Source organism: Xiphias gladius, chromosome 19 (genome assembly GCF_016859285.1).
Source record: "Xiphias gladius isolate SHS-SW01 ecotype Sanya breed wild chromosome 19, ASM1685928v1, whole genome shotgun sequence".
Taxonomy (NCBI): Eukaryota; Metazoa; Chordata; class Actinopteri; order Istiophoriformes; family Xiphiidae; genus Xiphias; species Xiphias gladius.
This window is the reverse complement of record NC_053418.1, coordinates 7,865,373-7,880,787: the sequence shown is the minus strand read 5'-3', so window position 1 is coordinate 7,880,787 and position 15,415 is coordinate 7,865,373. Positions and strand designations below refer to the sequence as shown.

General features: G+C 40.9%; 1 protein-coding gene across 6 annotated transcripts in view; it reads left to right on the top strand.

Annotated features, from left to right (window-relative positions):
• Positions 1-15,415, top strand: part of LOC120805241 (protein FAM214B) — a 30,319-nt gene that overhangs the window by 1,801 nt on the left and 13,103 nt on the right. Inside the window, exons 1-2 of one of the 6 annotated variants that reach the window (XM_040155293.1) lie at positions 9,079-9,096; positions 11,599-11,784. The exons of 1 other annotated variant lie outside the window; for it this stretch is intronic. The gene's annotated coding sequence lies outside the window, so the exon portion shown is untranslated. Of the gene's footprint in view, positions 1-9,078; positions 9,097-10,321; positions 10,333-11,410; positions 11,424-11,443; positions 11,785-15,415 lie in introns of those variants that run through there. 4 more of the 6 variants (XM_040155291.1, XM_040155292.1, XM_040155290.1 and 1 more) reach the window with 4 other exon arrangements.

The window sequence follows — 15,415 nt, the reverse complement described above, 5'->3', positions numbered from 1 at the left end:
TGAGTGTGACGTCATGCAGATCTTTGCTGTAACCAGGCCTGAAGGCGAGGTGCATGTGGTTCAGCAGTCCTGGGTCCGGGCTTGTCCTGTGCACAGTCATGCTTTAGACCTAAGTTCTTTAAATGCTAAAACCCGTTGGTCTGTCTGTTCAGGTGAGACAAAGAAACTGAGAAAATCCTCTCACATCATAAGACAAGGAAGGGAGGTGGGGATCGAAACTCAGCAGGGATAAGTGCGAGACGTTTTTAGCATGGAAGGAAAACAATGCCAGGAATCCCCAGTGATGACTGGTCTGTCTGCTTACTTCAAAATGTATAACTGCTAATATATTCAACCTCAGGGAAATATATTGTATGCTTTTATGTTTACTCCCAGGCCAAGTACATTAAGTTAAGTAAGAGTGTGGTCATGAGTAGCTGTGTGTTTTCTGATGGTAACATACGGAACCACCAGTGCCATGTTAGGCTGTTTAGAAGATGAGTACATTATGGTCAATATGATTCTAACTTGAGACATGTAATACTGTGAGAGCCCCAATTTCACCTCGTTGTGTCTGAACAGATCAGGTCCAGACTAGCAATGTTACAGCCTTTGTCAAACATTGGCCTGCAAGTGGCTCTTTATCTTGCCTGCAGTTCAGCTACAGTATACAGTTTTATTCACGTGCAGTCCAGCTGATACTGTATGATATTAACGGATCCAAGTTAAGGGAAACCATTCATGCTGTGGACCTCTGTGCATCCAACCTATGTATGTTTTGACCAAATGGATCTTACCTTCCATACCTCTTATGGCTATCTGGCTGAGTGGTTATGTTTCACGGCTGCAATTCTCCTTTTAACATCCGTACCTGGCAGCACTTTCTGTGTGTGTTTGGAAAGTGGGGGAGGCTATAAAATGCGTTGAGCTGATGAAGGCTTGTTGTCAGCCCTCCAGTGTGTCCCTGCAGGATTTGATGTCAGAGATTACAGCTGATTATGTGGGTTAGATCCACTACTCAACAATGCTCTGGGGCTATATTGATCTCTAGTGTGTCTGTTTCTGTGTATGTGAGAGTGCGAGTGTGTGCATGCACATATTGGACTTGCAACCTTATGAGAGCTTAAATACCTCTCTTAATTAAAGAGCTATTTAGCCATTGAGGATTAAATTTAAGGTTAAGAGAAGTGAAGCTCCCCACAAATGTAGTTGTGGCCTTAAGCCATCACCAAGAACCAGTACTGACTGGTAGACTGACAGAAACAACATCTCTCTTGTCTTAAAAGACAGAAATGCCACCTCTCTCAGTAGCTTCTCTTTAATGTAGTTTTCCTTTCTATATGTCAGTATAAACCTTGTTGATCTACCAGTGCTTTGTAAAAATAAAGGTCCTCCTATTCACATGACCCCTATGTGCTGTGCCGACTGGTAGGAAGCAACACTGATAAAAGGTCTCTTTTTGTATCTTTCAGCCCACTGGCTGGATATTGTGCATAATTTTTTTAAGATTAAAACGTTTATCACAAAGATTAAAGGCAGCATCTGGCATTGCTAGATGTTTTTCATTGCGTAACCCCCTCAAGGGTCCCAGGCCTGGGTTTGAGAATCACCACAACAAAAGAACCAGTGAGAGTGAAGCTGCCTGCTAGAAGATATCTCTTTCCGTCCAAGGACGGAGCTGAGGCATGTTGAGATGAAACATAAAATTAACAGGAGGACAGTTCAGAGGGCAGCATAAACTGTGAGGGTGTCTGTTATTTTTCTTCCTTAATGGTAACCAAATGTCCTCACACATAAAAGACTTATAAGAGAAAGCTACTAGAGTGAAGACATTTCTCAGGTTGTCACTTTTACAGTGGTCTGTTTTAAGGAGATGAAGACATTACAGGAGTCACATTTTTTTATGTTGTTTGTAGGATAAAAGTGTGCGTGTTTAAAATCATTTTCTCTCCTTGATAACAGCTTATTCCCGAGTTCCTAAAATAGCACTTGTGCAGTTTTGACTGCTGCACCTTTAACCTTGAGACCCTCACTCTGTTACCTCTGGTCTTTAAGCACACTTGTACACAGAGACACACACACACACACACTAACTAAACCCAGCTTCAGGCTTACCATTAAAGGTCAGTTAGTTCACTTAACAGTCCGTCAATAACAGCAACTAGACCTGTAGTGTCCATGTGTTTGTAGCTGTGTTCTCCTAGCATTGAGTGACTGTGGTTAATCGATTTAAACTATAGGGCATGGAAGGGAATGCCAACGATTTCAGGGAAGCTTGCAATAGGTGAGCATCTGGAGACCGTTTCGAAGGTGGTGGAGGGTCTAAGTCTATAGACATTAGATATTAGCGAGGTAGACACCTTAGCAGTGTCTGTTAAGGATCTGATTCATTTGAGGTTTCTATTTCAGTGTGTTATTTCAAAGTCCAATCTAAGTGGTTCAAACAGCCAAAAGAGTTTTCACAGGTGCACCACCATGTTTGATCTGGCCACTTCAGCCAGGATTGAATGTCATTTTAATATATTGCTTCTGGATGACCTTGTGAAGATTAGATACCGTATCCTAGATGCTGGAGTTTATTATTTTAGGATTGAAAACTCTCAAAGAAAGAATGCGCTACTTCTTTCACTTCCTTTCTTCACTCTCATGTTTCATCAAAAGTAGCAAACCAGCATCACACCTTTTTGAGAGACAATCTGGAAGTTACTCTCTTGCTGAGTGCTCCATCTTTGTTTAGAGGGGTTTGGTGGCTCCATCTGTAGTAGCAGCCCGATCTCCTTTATTCAAACACAGCTGACAACAGAAGTCCAGAGAGAGAGAGGAGGATGGCAAGGTGACAGTACCACCTGCTGAATAAATCAACAAGGTTTGACATTACACCCTGAGAGGCAAAGTGCAGTTCTGCACAGTGTGGGTATGTGAGAGTTTTATTTCTGACTGTCTTTGAATTTGCTAGCAGTACTTTTAAGTGTACATTTAAGTCATTTATTAAGCAAAAAATGCCAAACACTTACTGTTGAGCGGAAAACAATGAGTCAGTTAATCGTTTAGTGGGTCAACAAAAAAGGAATCAGCAACTATTTTGATAATCAGTTAACGGGTTTTCACTGTTTCATACAAATGTTCCTAATATTCCCTAGTTCCAGGTTCTCAGGCAGGAGGATTGGCTTCGCTGTCTTTTTCAATAGTAACCTGAATATTTTTAGGTTTTTAAGTATTTAAACACTGTGGATGACAAGCAATTTGATGACAACACCCCAGGCTTTGTGAATTTATGACGGGCATTTTTCAGTACTTTCTAATATTTTATAGATGAAACAATTAATCGATCATTCAAGAAAATGATTGCCAGATTAACCAATAATAAAAATAATTGTTCGTTTCTGCCCAAATTTTCTGGCTCAAGCTTCTCGGAAGAGAGCATTCGCAGCTTTTCTCCATTTAATATAATCTTATACTGAATATCTTTGCATTTGGGACTGTTGTTCCTGCAAAACAAACTGACCTAGTTGGGGGCAGTGCCACACTGACCACACTCATGCACAGATATTAAAACTAGAATATTTAGGTGGATAGTGGAAGATTTTACAGTGGGTTGATTGCACCAAAACAATTTACCACAGCTGAGAATACACAGTTGGCCGTGAGCAATTGCTTGTTGCCTCAATTTTGCATTGATATTCTTTGTTGTTTTGGTTTTATTTATGCAAAGCGCTCTAAAGAAAACTAGTTTAATATATGTGGTTGTTGAAATGCAGTTAGTGTATTTTTTGTAACAACGTGCTGTTGCTGGGCCTTTATACTCATAATTAAATATGATTATAAATAAGGAACAAACTCCTTGGTGTCATTGATGTCACTAAGATGTCTAAAACACAGTGCTGGGAGCCTCATAAGTGGGTTCAGGTTCATACTTGACCGTAATGAATGAATTGGCATCCAAATAAGCAAGTTAAAAATAAAATTCTGTGTATTTAGCCTGTGAGCCGTTTAGTCTGTCGATATGACTTCCACACAACCCCCAGAATTAAAGAGTAGATTTTGAAAGGCAGATGTATCTCTGTGTATTATATAGGTCAACAGAGAGCTTATCATGCTAAGACCTGCTCACTCTCGGCCTCTCTCCCTCTCGTCCGTGTCTTGTCCCCTCCGTCCATTACTCTCTGCTGTCTTGTCATTTGTCTCGTTCCCCTCATTTAACATCAAAGCCCTCCATGTCTCACATACACACACGTGCTGCTTTTATTTCCATCTTTCTAGCTTGCGAAGGCTGAGTGCGTATGACAGGACTGGGCCTCTGCATTCATCGTTTTTCACTTAAATGGACTTTTATATAGAATGAAAGAACTTTCCCCTTTGGAAAACTGTGACACCCACTCTTGGAAAATCATTAATAGTATTGTTTTACATACTAGATTTGTATGTTTGGATAATAATAATAATAATAATAATAATAATAATAATAATAATAATAATAATAATAATAATAACAATAATAATCTTATTATTATTATTATTATTAACAGTAATGACATTCAGGTAATGATCCAAAATGGAAGCGTTTTTGCATTGATGTTTGCAGTGTGCATACCTGAACTGAGTATTTTGGCCTCAGTGGAAACAGTCAGTTGCCCCGTCATGTTTTTCCTGATATTAAAAGAACTCAAACAATTTTGTATTTTTGGCAGGCCTGAAAGTTTCATGTAAATCAGCATGTCTCATGTCCTCCCAGAGAGTTTTAAAGCTGTGGTTTACAGAAAACGCCTTCAAGCAGTACGGGGCTTAAATGTGTATATGTCTGTGTGTTTGCCTGGGCGGTCTTGTGCCATCAGAGGCAGGCAACAGCTGAGCTGGAGCATTTTTTTTTCTCAAAGTGACTTACTGTCTCAGTTGAACTGACTTTAGAAATCAGAAATAGGTAATTAAGTAATTAATAGAGTATGTTAGCCTTCCTGACCTGAAGCCTCTTTTTAGCCATGCTAATAGCTAAAATACAAGACCTGGCTCTAGGGATGTCAACTACGCATGTCGATGTTGATCGGTCAGTCAGCTGATTGGTTGGTCGGTTGGTCAGTTGGTCAGTGGATCCACCACTTTGCTCCAGACTGCAATATTTAAGCAACTATTAGATGGATTCCCATGAAATTATGTACCGATTTTTGTGGTGGCCAGAACATGAATCTTAATGACTGGTTCCATCAGCGGGACAATTTTTAACTTTTCCTGTGAAATATCTCGACATCTACTAGATGTATTGACATGAAATTTTGTATAGATCTGCGGTTCCCAGATGATGTATCTAAATGACTTGATGATGGCCTGACTTTTCCTCTCGCAACCATAGTGGTTGACATTTGTATTTTTGATTGAAACACTTTTTGGATCGATACAAGATACATTTTAATAACCTTGGTGATTCCTAAACTTTCTGTTTAGTGCAATCATTAGGTCAGAAATATTTTGTTTGTTCAATACTTTGGTTTATGGCTAAATACCTGCAAAGCCAATGACATTCCCATCAGACTTAGCTGTACGTTGCGTTTAGTCTTAATATGCAAACGTAAGCATGCTAACTAAAGATGAGCTAAACTAAGATGGTGAACATGGAAAACATTAGCTTATAAATAGTAAACATTAGCATTTTAGCATGTTGATGACGGTATTTAGCCTCAATGAGCTGCTAGCAGGGCTGTAGCACAGTAGACTTTCCCCAAACCCCCCAATTTACCCTCAAATTGCATTTTGAGGCATTTTGAAAGACAAAGTTATACCAAGTGAGCTAATTATACTCTTTAAATGACACATTTATGTGCCGCCTGGATTGGATATTTGCTAAAACAAACAAGTCAGTATCATATTTTCATGCGGATAATCATGTCAACATTAAATAATAGCACATACTGAATCAGTGTCCAATTTTTTTTAGGTTGTTTGTGTTTTGTCAAGTTGCCTATTTGGATTCTGGTTCATGTTTATAGTTGCAAATATAGTGTGCACAGCCCTGCTTTTGGCTCAAACACAGAGCAGCAACTCGTATGGTACCAAAGCTGCTCATTATTAACTGCTGCTTAACGACCGCAAGCGTGTGTGTTTGTGTGTGTTTGTGTTGGACTGATGTCAGGATTAACCCTAGCTGGACCTCGCTCTACCCTTAACCCTGTAACATCCCCCAAACCAAAATGGAAGAGCCACTCTCTGTATGTTTGTGTTTATAAACATGCACATGTGCAAGCTTCACTGGTCTTTTACTTTAGGTTAACACTCGTTCTTAAGTTGTGCTTTGTTTTTCCTAATGTTCCACTTACTCTCCTGTTGTGAAATGGTCAGACACCTTTAAAAAAAAATGTGGGTATAAATGAGCTCTAGCTGCTATTGTAATTTTCTCCACCATCCACTTTGGCAAGTAACCAGTCATCAGTCAGGTTGGCTGGTTAAACAGTGACAGTATTTCCTGGTTAGGTATTAGTGAGCTACATAGCAAAGAAAGTGATTTTTATTTTTCATTTTCCTTTCACTGCCCAGATGGAAAGCTAGACTACTTTCAGCCGCTACCAGTCTCAGTGGTGCAACACCACGCTGTGCGAGTTCCCCAAGCATGAAAGGGGAAAAAAGGAATTGATTTTAAGCTGAAGGAAGATGCACAAAAAAAAAAAAAATACCCAAAGGCCAGGGGAGGGGAGGAGGGGAAGAAACACACTTAGACAAAGAGGTGGTGTTACAGAGGGAGAGATAGGTGAAAAGACAGGCAGCTGAATTCAGGGTGAAGAAGTAGAGAGGGGGAGAGAGAGAGAGAAAGAAAGAGAGAGAGAGGGCTTTATTTCCTGTCCTCCACGAATAGGCAGCATATTTCTCTGGAACATTCCATCCTCTGAGCTGGCCCGGCCTGTCACCAAGACTCAGGGTGCCACACTCTTCCACACATATCAGCTACTACAGGTTGATTTATTTCTATAAAATTAGATTGAAAAAAATAACAAAATCATGACGAAAAATGGTGAAAGGTGTGGATCAGTTTGGTAAACTTACATATTGGAAAATTTTACTTAATATTTGGTGATGGATTGTGTGACATCAACTGGATTAAACCAAACAATGAGGAAATTTAATCAGATAACAGGATACACAAAAGAAAATTTTCCACGTTTGCAGAATCTAGTCATGTCACAGTGCTGCTACATATTGGAGTAATAAATGAAGAGTGGAAATGTTTGCAGAAGTAGATAGAGAGACATATTTGGTAATGGAAAAACAAACAAAATTTATTTCAGAAATGCTTTATTTGGACAGTCCAGTGTTTAAAATGGACTAACAAAAAGTCTGTGTTCAGGAATGTCTGTTTGCTGCATCTGCCCAAATTGAACCTAACACCAAATCACATCTTTAACCCTGATTCTGACATAATAAAGCAAAAACCATTTGGGTTTTTATTGGTCAGATATATTTAACTTAATATATTTAATTTGCTTAAATGGCAAAAAGAGCAAAGTACGCACTTACACACACACACAAATGCACACACACACACAATTTTTCCCTGAGCAGTAAAGTTAAAAGATTATACTTAAATATGCTCTTTGTCTCTTTTCAGCTTTGTGAGTGTATTTATCAACAGGCAGCTGGTCAAACATACCCTTCCAAGGAGAGTTCATCTCACCGAATTGTTAACACTGCTTTTGAAATGTAAATATAAAGAAACCACCCTGGGAGGGAAAAAATCTACAGGAACTGGCTATCTGATAATGATAAAGTTTTGGTTCTGGGGTTTTAGCAGTTAACCTGACAGGTAAGCATCCTGTTCTACTGTAAAATCCAGTTGCCTGAAGAAAGAAAGTGGACCGTACAGGACACTGCTCTGCAGAGAAATAAATGCTGAAATGTTGAAAATAGAAAGCAGTTAATGTTATGTTATAATGTTATTACCATGTGGTGATACATAACTGAGGCTGTTAAAAATAGAAAAATGAAGACCAAGACAAAAAGCATGTGCTGTTTGAGTGAGAAAGCCAGTTTTAAATGTGCACTTAATATTTTAATCCTGTCAATTGTGTAGCACTGGAAATGGGAAGGGTGTCATGTTTATTTAAAAAAAACGAAATGGCTTTAATTTATGCTTGACAGCTCAAAGGGGGACAAAAGGGGATTTTCACACACTGATGCTTGTCACTGTCAACATCAGCCTTCCTACAATTTTTCTGTCTCATTCATTACACATAATAATTCACTTAGATGTTGCAGTAAAACCAACCGCATTGCATCACAAATTTCAAATGGATCTGAAACAGCAAGCCAACACGCCACCTCATGTAATTTCCTCGTAAAATATTAGCCGTAAAAATTGCTTCTGCAAATTGCCGCTTGCTTTCAGCACACACTCGTCATGGAGACGCACACCTCTTAAACACACATACGTCTCCATGTGTGTGCTACTAACACACCCTCCTAGATGCCAGTAGACACAGACACCAACACATGGGGCGATCCACGCCTCTTTAAACATGCTCGGTATTACACAGCCACCCCCCCCAAACACACACAGACACATACACACACTTTCCTTTCCCACCCTTCCTCCACCTCCCCCTCTCCCCCCTCTCCTTTTGTTCTCTCCCTCCATGAGAGGGAGGACTGAATTGGACCTTGTATTCGATATTTAAGACTGGTCATTTAAAACTGTGACTAACTGGTTGTCTCAAGAAGGTTTTGGGCTGTTCGAGACAAAATTGAAGTTCCTCAGTTTTTCAAGGCTGTGACTGTTTAGAGGTGGTGGGTAGCGCCCCCCCCCAAAAAAAAAAAAAAAAAACACAGCTGGTGTCACTTTGAGAGGCCTCGAAAAACAAGGCATGTGTCTGTGTGTGTAACACAGTGTTTCACATGCCATGATTGAAAATCCTACCCTGTTGTAGTCATATAGACAGAACAGGTCAAAACAAACACTGCCATGCTCGCCCATCGGCATTGCATCAGTGCATGTGTTTGATGGAATGTGATTGAGTGTGTGTTTTCAATGCTTCTTTCTCCTCAGCTGCACTCAGAGTGCCCTTGAATGGAGGAGGGTCTTAATAGAGAAGACACACCCTTTTTTTCCCCAAATATGGAAGACAACATGGGCTCTTAAAGGTACAGAAGTGTGTGTGTGTGTGTGTGTGTGTGTGTGTGTGTGTGTGTGTGTGTGTGTGTGTGTGTGTGTGTGTGTGTGTGTGTGTGTGTGTGTGTGTGTGTATTTGTGTGTGCTGAAACACAAGATCCTAAATGCAAGTGCTGCTTGCAAGCAGAAAGTCCCCATTATTATAATATTTGTTTTTTGTTTTTGTTATTTTTTGCAAGCTTTGCTGTCAAAAGTAGGAGCTGGGCCTGTTTGACAACAGAAACCTTGTCTGATTCCAGTCTTCCCCTGTCACTTTATCTTCCTCTGTCTTTCTTGCTGTCTCTGTCTTCTATGCCTCTTCTACCACCCCCTCCCCTCTCTCCCCTATCCCCACATCTCTATATTTGGAGGTATGTAGCTGAAGACGTGTCTTGTTTTTCCAAACCTCCTCTCTGCGCACTTTTACTGTTCACACACACTCAAGAAAACAAGTGTGACATCCGCCCTCACAGATCAATGCGTACTGCGTTCATGTACAAGGACATGCATTTAGAGCTGAAGCAGTTAGTTGATTCATCAAGTTGTCCTCAGCAGAAAAAAAAATCTGCAGATGTTTTGTTATTTGATGCATCATTTCAGTCAATTTTCAATCACATAAACTAAACATTCCCTCTCAAATCTTAAGAAGTATTTTTTTTTATTTGTCTTATTTGAAACTATGTGAAATAAATGGAATATATTTGGGGTTTCAGATTGTTGGTCCCATAAGCACAAGTAATTGAAATGCGCCACGGTTTGCTCTGGGAAATTCTGATGGGAATTTTTCATTTTTCAGGCAAAATGTTTAATCGATTAATTAGGCTACTGGAGTGCAAGTGTGGAGGCCAATATTTACAGCATTTGGTCCGGTGGCTGCAGGTAACTTCACATCCTGCCTACAAATATGTTACTATCTGTATGAGTTTTTAAATGCAGTTCACAACCAACCTTACAGATGTTAAAGTGTAGCAAGGTAGTTTTCTTGATGTCATGAATACCAGAAACTGCATTTCTACTTATTTTGTGATTACAGATGTTGCAAATACCTATTTCTTCTTCTGAGCAAAGTATGCTGTCTAAACCTTTTTTCATGATCATTTGTTTACTTAACCTAATGTTAGAGTGACATAACTTTTAAAGTCATCTTATTTTAAATAACCCCAAATCACACATTAAGCTATGCGACACCACCCATTGTGTGTGTGTGTGTGTGTGTGTGAGAGAGAGAGGTGAGAGAACACACGCAAGTGTGTGATGCACTTGCTTGCACTGCGTGTACTTTAACCACACCACTCTGTTCAAAATAGTTCTTGCCTAGTTGACATGCTGTTCCTTATTAGCTCACAGATGGCAAGATACACACACACACACACACACACACACACACACACACACACACACACACACACACACACACACACACAGATGAGGGCTGCTCCTGGTACTCAGCTGATAAACTTCTTCACATGCACTTTATTCTCTATCTGTACTCCATTTCATTTCATGCTTCACACTGAGTCCCTTTGCGTGTGTGAGAGAATAAGACGGTAAAGGAAGGGGGCAGGTGAACTGCATAGATGTTTGTATCTTTATTCTCTGAGGCATAACTCCTTTTTATTAAGTGTTATTCTGTAACACACACACACAGGCACACAACTGCACACTGTGGCTGGCACACTATGGGAAGAGATTACACAAGTTTAACACTGTACACAAAACGTGCTTTAAGCTGTCAAGGACACGAATTTAACACACACACACACACAGTGTTTGGGGAAAGTGCTCTTTAGTCTGGTTCTTTACTACCGCAGAAGAGGACGAGCAGGAGCAAGTGGGCAGGGTTTCAGCCCCCCCCCCCTTCACTCCCTTCACCTGGCCAATCAGGAACTCAGCCACTACAGCTGACCCCCCTTTTCTCTAGCCAATCAGCTGGCAATGCCCCCCCCTTTCTCTTCCCTGTATGCCTTCACTGCTGAGTGAGCAATGCACACCTTGCTCTATCAGCTGAGAGGAAACAGACATAACGAGAACACAGAGGCAGAGAGAGAGAGAGAGAGAGAGGGGGAGAGAGAGGGTAGGATTACGAGAAAGGGTTGAAAGGAGGGGCCTGAGAGTAGATAGAGGAAGAGAGGAGAGGGTGAGGAAGAGAAGGAATGGGAGGAGAGGAAAGGGGCAATGCTAGCATGTGAAGTGGCTTTTGTATTCAAGATATTTTGGAGGGGCGCGAATGAGAGAAAAGAAGAAAGAGGGCGGGGGGAGCGTGAGAGAAAAAAAGGAGAGGGAGGGAAAGAGCAAGACGGGTGGGGAGTGAGAGTTGCTGGTGGGTTCTTGATTTGTGTATATGTGTGACTGAGGGTGAAGAGAGATAGACAGGAAGAAAACAAGAGAGAGAGAGTGTGAGAACTAGTACAGGCTAATGGGCATCCTGACAAAACAAGCGGAGGGAGGCAGAACAACTTGACTTTTCTCCGTCTTTCTCAACACCACCTATTCAGGAGGAAGGAAGCAAAGAGAGACAACAAACCGGAGTGTCGAGAGAAAGCAACAGGGCAGTCTGACCCAGTGGAAGGGGAGAGACAGAAAAAGGCAGCAGAGTCACCTATCCAGCAACCAGACGAAATAGAGGAAGGAAGGGGAGACAAAGAATGAGGCGGTGAGATAAACTCCATCTTTCTAAGAGGGTGAGTGTCACAAGTTCTCCTGCTGTCAAGTCAAGGGTACTAATGTTGCTCACGTTGATTGCTGTCATATTGGCAGCTGGGCTCGGGTGACTCAACGTCTCCTAAAATGGCTACATGAAAGGGAGGCTGACAGACAGATAGGCAGGCAGACATATAGACAGAGGGAGGGAGGGAGAGACAGAAAGGGACCCCGTGTCAAACAGCATTCTCAGCAACTATGTCACTGAGCCAGCTTAGTTTAGACTGCCATAACTCCCCAGCCTGAGTACTGTATGCGTGTTTTGGTGTAACACTGTCTTGCTCAGAGGCTTGTCAGTTTCAATCAACTTTACCTCTCTCCTTCTGCGCATTTTGTCTTTCTTTGCTGCTTCCTGTCTTCTGTCTTTTGTCTGACACTCACAAACACACTCACACACAGACACGGTCAGCTGTCATTTGATCCCCCTTGTGCACAGTGACATCAGATTTCCAAACTGTAGATGGCTCCTGAAATCCAATCAACAGGTGGTTGTCTGCAGGAGCACTCAGCAACTTTTCGTGTTGGGGAATGTGTACATACATTGTGTGCACGTGTGAGTGTTATCAGCCTCCAGACGCAGGCCTGGGAGTAACTCGGGTGGGGTCCCGCTAAAAGTTGATGAGACAATCGAGGCATTTTGGGAGGCTGCTAACCTCGTACTGACGCCATCACACTTCTGCTATAGGCTGAGTGTAAAGGATGGGCTCAGGACACGGGGGTGGGGGGCAGAGTGCAGCTGAGCAGCTACAGATTAGGGTTTTCAGAAATGGCCACTCAAGACTAGATAGTTTATGTCACGGATTGAAAAGAAGTAATATCACATACTCTAACATGGAGAATTAACCCCATCCAAAATCCAAATGCTCGCAAGTTCTCCCTTCTCTCTTTTAAGGGTGTAGTCAGGGCATTGACAAGTGTGTCTGCAAGTAATTAAGCCAACATGTAGCAAGTCTTTTTACATTTTTCAAAATGTGGTTATCGGGTGATTCTGTTGTTTACTAATACAGTTGCCAACTGCATCTTAAAAGAGGGACATTTAATAGAATGTTACCTTTCATGACGAATAGGTATGTTTTTGTTAGTTCATGAAACACAAGCTCAGACTCACAGCCTCGTTTTTGTTTTGGTTACTCTGGCACTAAACTGGAGTCCAATATCCTCTCTGAAGGCTATATCTGCCCCTGCCACTAAACTCATTGTTATATTAAAGGAGAACGCTGGGAAAGTTGATCATGTAGAAAGTTTTTAAATCGGACACATCTCTGCGTTGGACTGAATGAATGAAAATGAATAATATGGAAGAAATTAAAAGACAACACGCAGTATTAGTGTTTTATATTTAGTTTTTTATGTATTATTATTATATTATATATTAGTTTTTACACCTTGTTTTTCCTCTGTGCTCTTGTTAAAGAGCATATAGGGAAAAAATGTGAGTTATGCAGAGGCTGTATCTGTTGCAAGGATTGTAAACAAACCCCAGTAAAGAGTTACTGTAAATGCTGGTTGTATTCCTCCTGTGTTACATTTTTTTGATTGCTGAAAGAGAGAAAGTGATGGCACTATGAATTCTGTGTGTCTGTGTTTCTGTGTGTTCACACATGCATGCGTCATCTGGGTGTTGTGATGAATGTATACAGGCCAAATGTCGGGGTATTTTCTAAGGATAGGTGCTGGCTGTGAACTCTCCCCACTTCACTTCCATGCATTTTACTGAGAGCTGTTTTCTAGGTCCGCGCCGTCAGAATACCTCCTAATTGAACGTTTGTTTTTACTATTGTGTGTGTGTGTGTGTGTGTGTGTGTGTGTGTGTGTGTGTGTTTTATTCCACCTATGTGCAGCTTTTCAAAGTTTAGACCGTTCACAGGGTCTTAAGTGTACTTTGGCCGGTTATGCAGATGTTTTTGCTTAACACACTGATGCTCCAACCGATGCGTCTCAGTCTAACAAGCTCTTAATAGGCAGTGGAACCGATCCAATGTGCAGTGCGCAGATACATGTAGATCAGCACTTTGTTTGCGTTTTGTGTTAGACTTTTACCGGCACTCGTAACACCACCTCTCTCATGATAATGAAATGAAATTCCTCTGCACCTCCTGATGTGCTATAAGTCATCTGACCCAAGACTCTTAGCCTTTGACCCCATGACCACAGTCTTCCTTGGCCTTAAGGGTGCTCACACACTCACACTGACATACAATGGCGCTTAAGTGCAGGCGTTTATGCATTCTTATGTACATACAGACTTGCACATATTTCACCACACCTCAGCAGCTAAATATGCTCCTTGAAGGATATGACCATCTTCTGAACAAAATGTTTAAGCTCCATAATACAGGTATGTCTCAAATTAAACATGCTGAGCCCTCTGCCCTCTGCCCTCAGTCCTTATCCGTGACTGTGAGTAAGAGTGCTAGTGGTTTTGACTCTGTTCCTTAGGTCGGGATTCTATTGTGAACCTAGAGTCTTAGCTTTGATTTTAGTCCACAGTAACAAAACAGAGTAGCCAGAACAGGTTTTAGACTGCAAACAAAATCCCCCAGAAAGACAGTCACCATAATGGTATTGTTAGAATGGTAATTTCCTTTATTTTCTGCTGTGCATCATGGTAGTAAATAAATAGACAGAAGTTATCCTTTCACTGTCCCCTCTCATTTTCCTATTTATTGCTGTTTTAAAATCATTTCCCAGATTTGATTTATTAGCTAATTCAGTTTGAATGTTTTTGTAAGCATGACTCAGTCTACTTTCATTTTAATCCAGAGCTAAGCCTGGGCCAAGGCAAACTGGACTTGTTTTTTTTAATATTTTTTTCTAATGGTCTCATTAGTCCTTTACACCACTTTATGGGGTCTTCATAACATTAGGTCGTTAATTTTTACGGTTTTTCTGTGTCATTGTTTTCCAAAATGTTTTTGGTTTTTTTTTCTAATATGTCTTTCCTCTTCCTTTATGCATGCAAATAAAACCTACCCCTAAAATGTGACCAAGTAAAACATGATGAGCCGGAGTTAAAGCATTAGTTATGAATGTGGGTTTCTTCCCTGCCAAAAATAGTTTTGAGCCTTTTTAATTATAGCTCTGATGTTAAGTCTTATTATTTTACTAAATACTGTTTTCTGGGTAGAATCATATAAGGTACATTCCACCGTGCAGCTTCTTTGCTGAGGTAATCATTTGCACACTGTACCATTTTTAAGAAATGACTCTCCAGAAGAGGGTTCTGGTGACATTAAAGGTTTTTTGTTTTTTTTAAATCTGAAAACGTTCACCAATATGCACAGATGGCTGCCATTTGGTACGGTTTAGTTTTTAGGCTGCGAGCTTACAAGTCTCCAAACTGCCGGTTTATGTACTGTATGAACACTCTCAGTTGGCCCTCACACTGTTAAGCTGTATTTGTTCCTGCTGTATTTATACTTTAATCAAGGTCTATGGCTTGACAGTAGTCTCTGTCTCCCCCCCCCCCCATCCTCTCTCTCTCTCTCTCTCTCTCTGTCTGGCTGTTGTATTCTTGTCAGGTGTTTCTCTTTCCTTTATTAGGCATCTCACCATTTCTACTCTTGCTCTTTCTCTTTCTGAATGATTGCCCGCTGGTCCACTTCTAGTGAT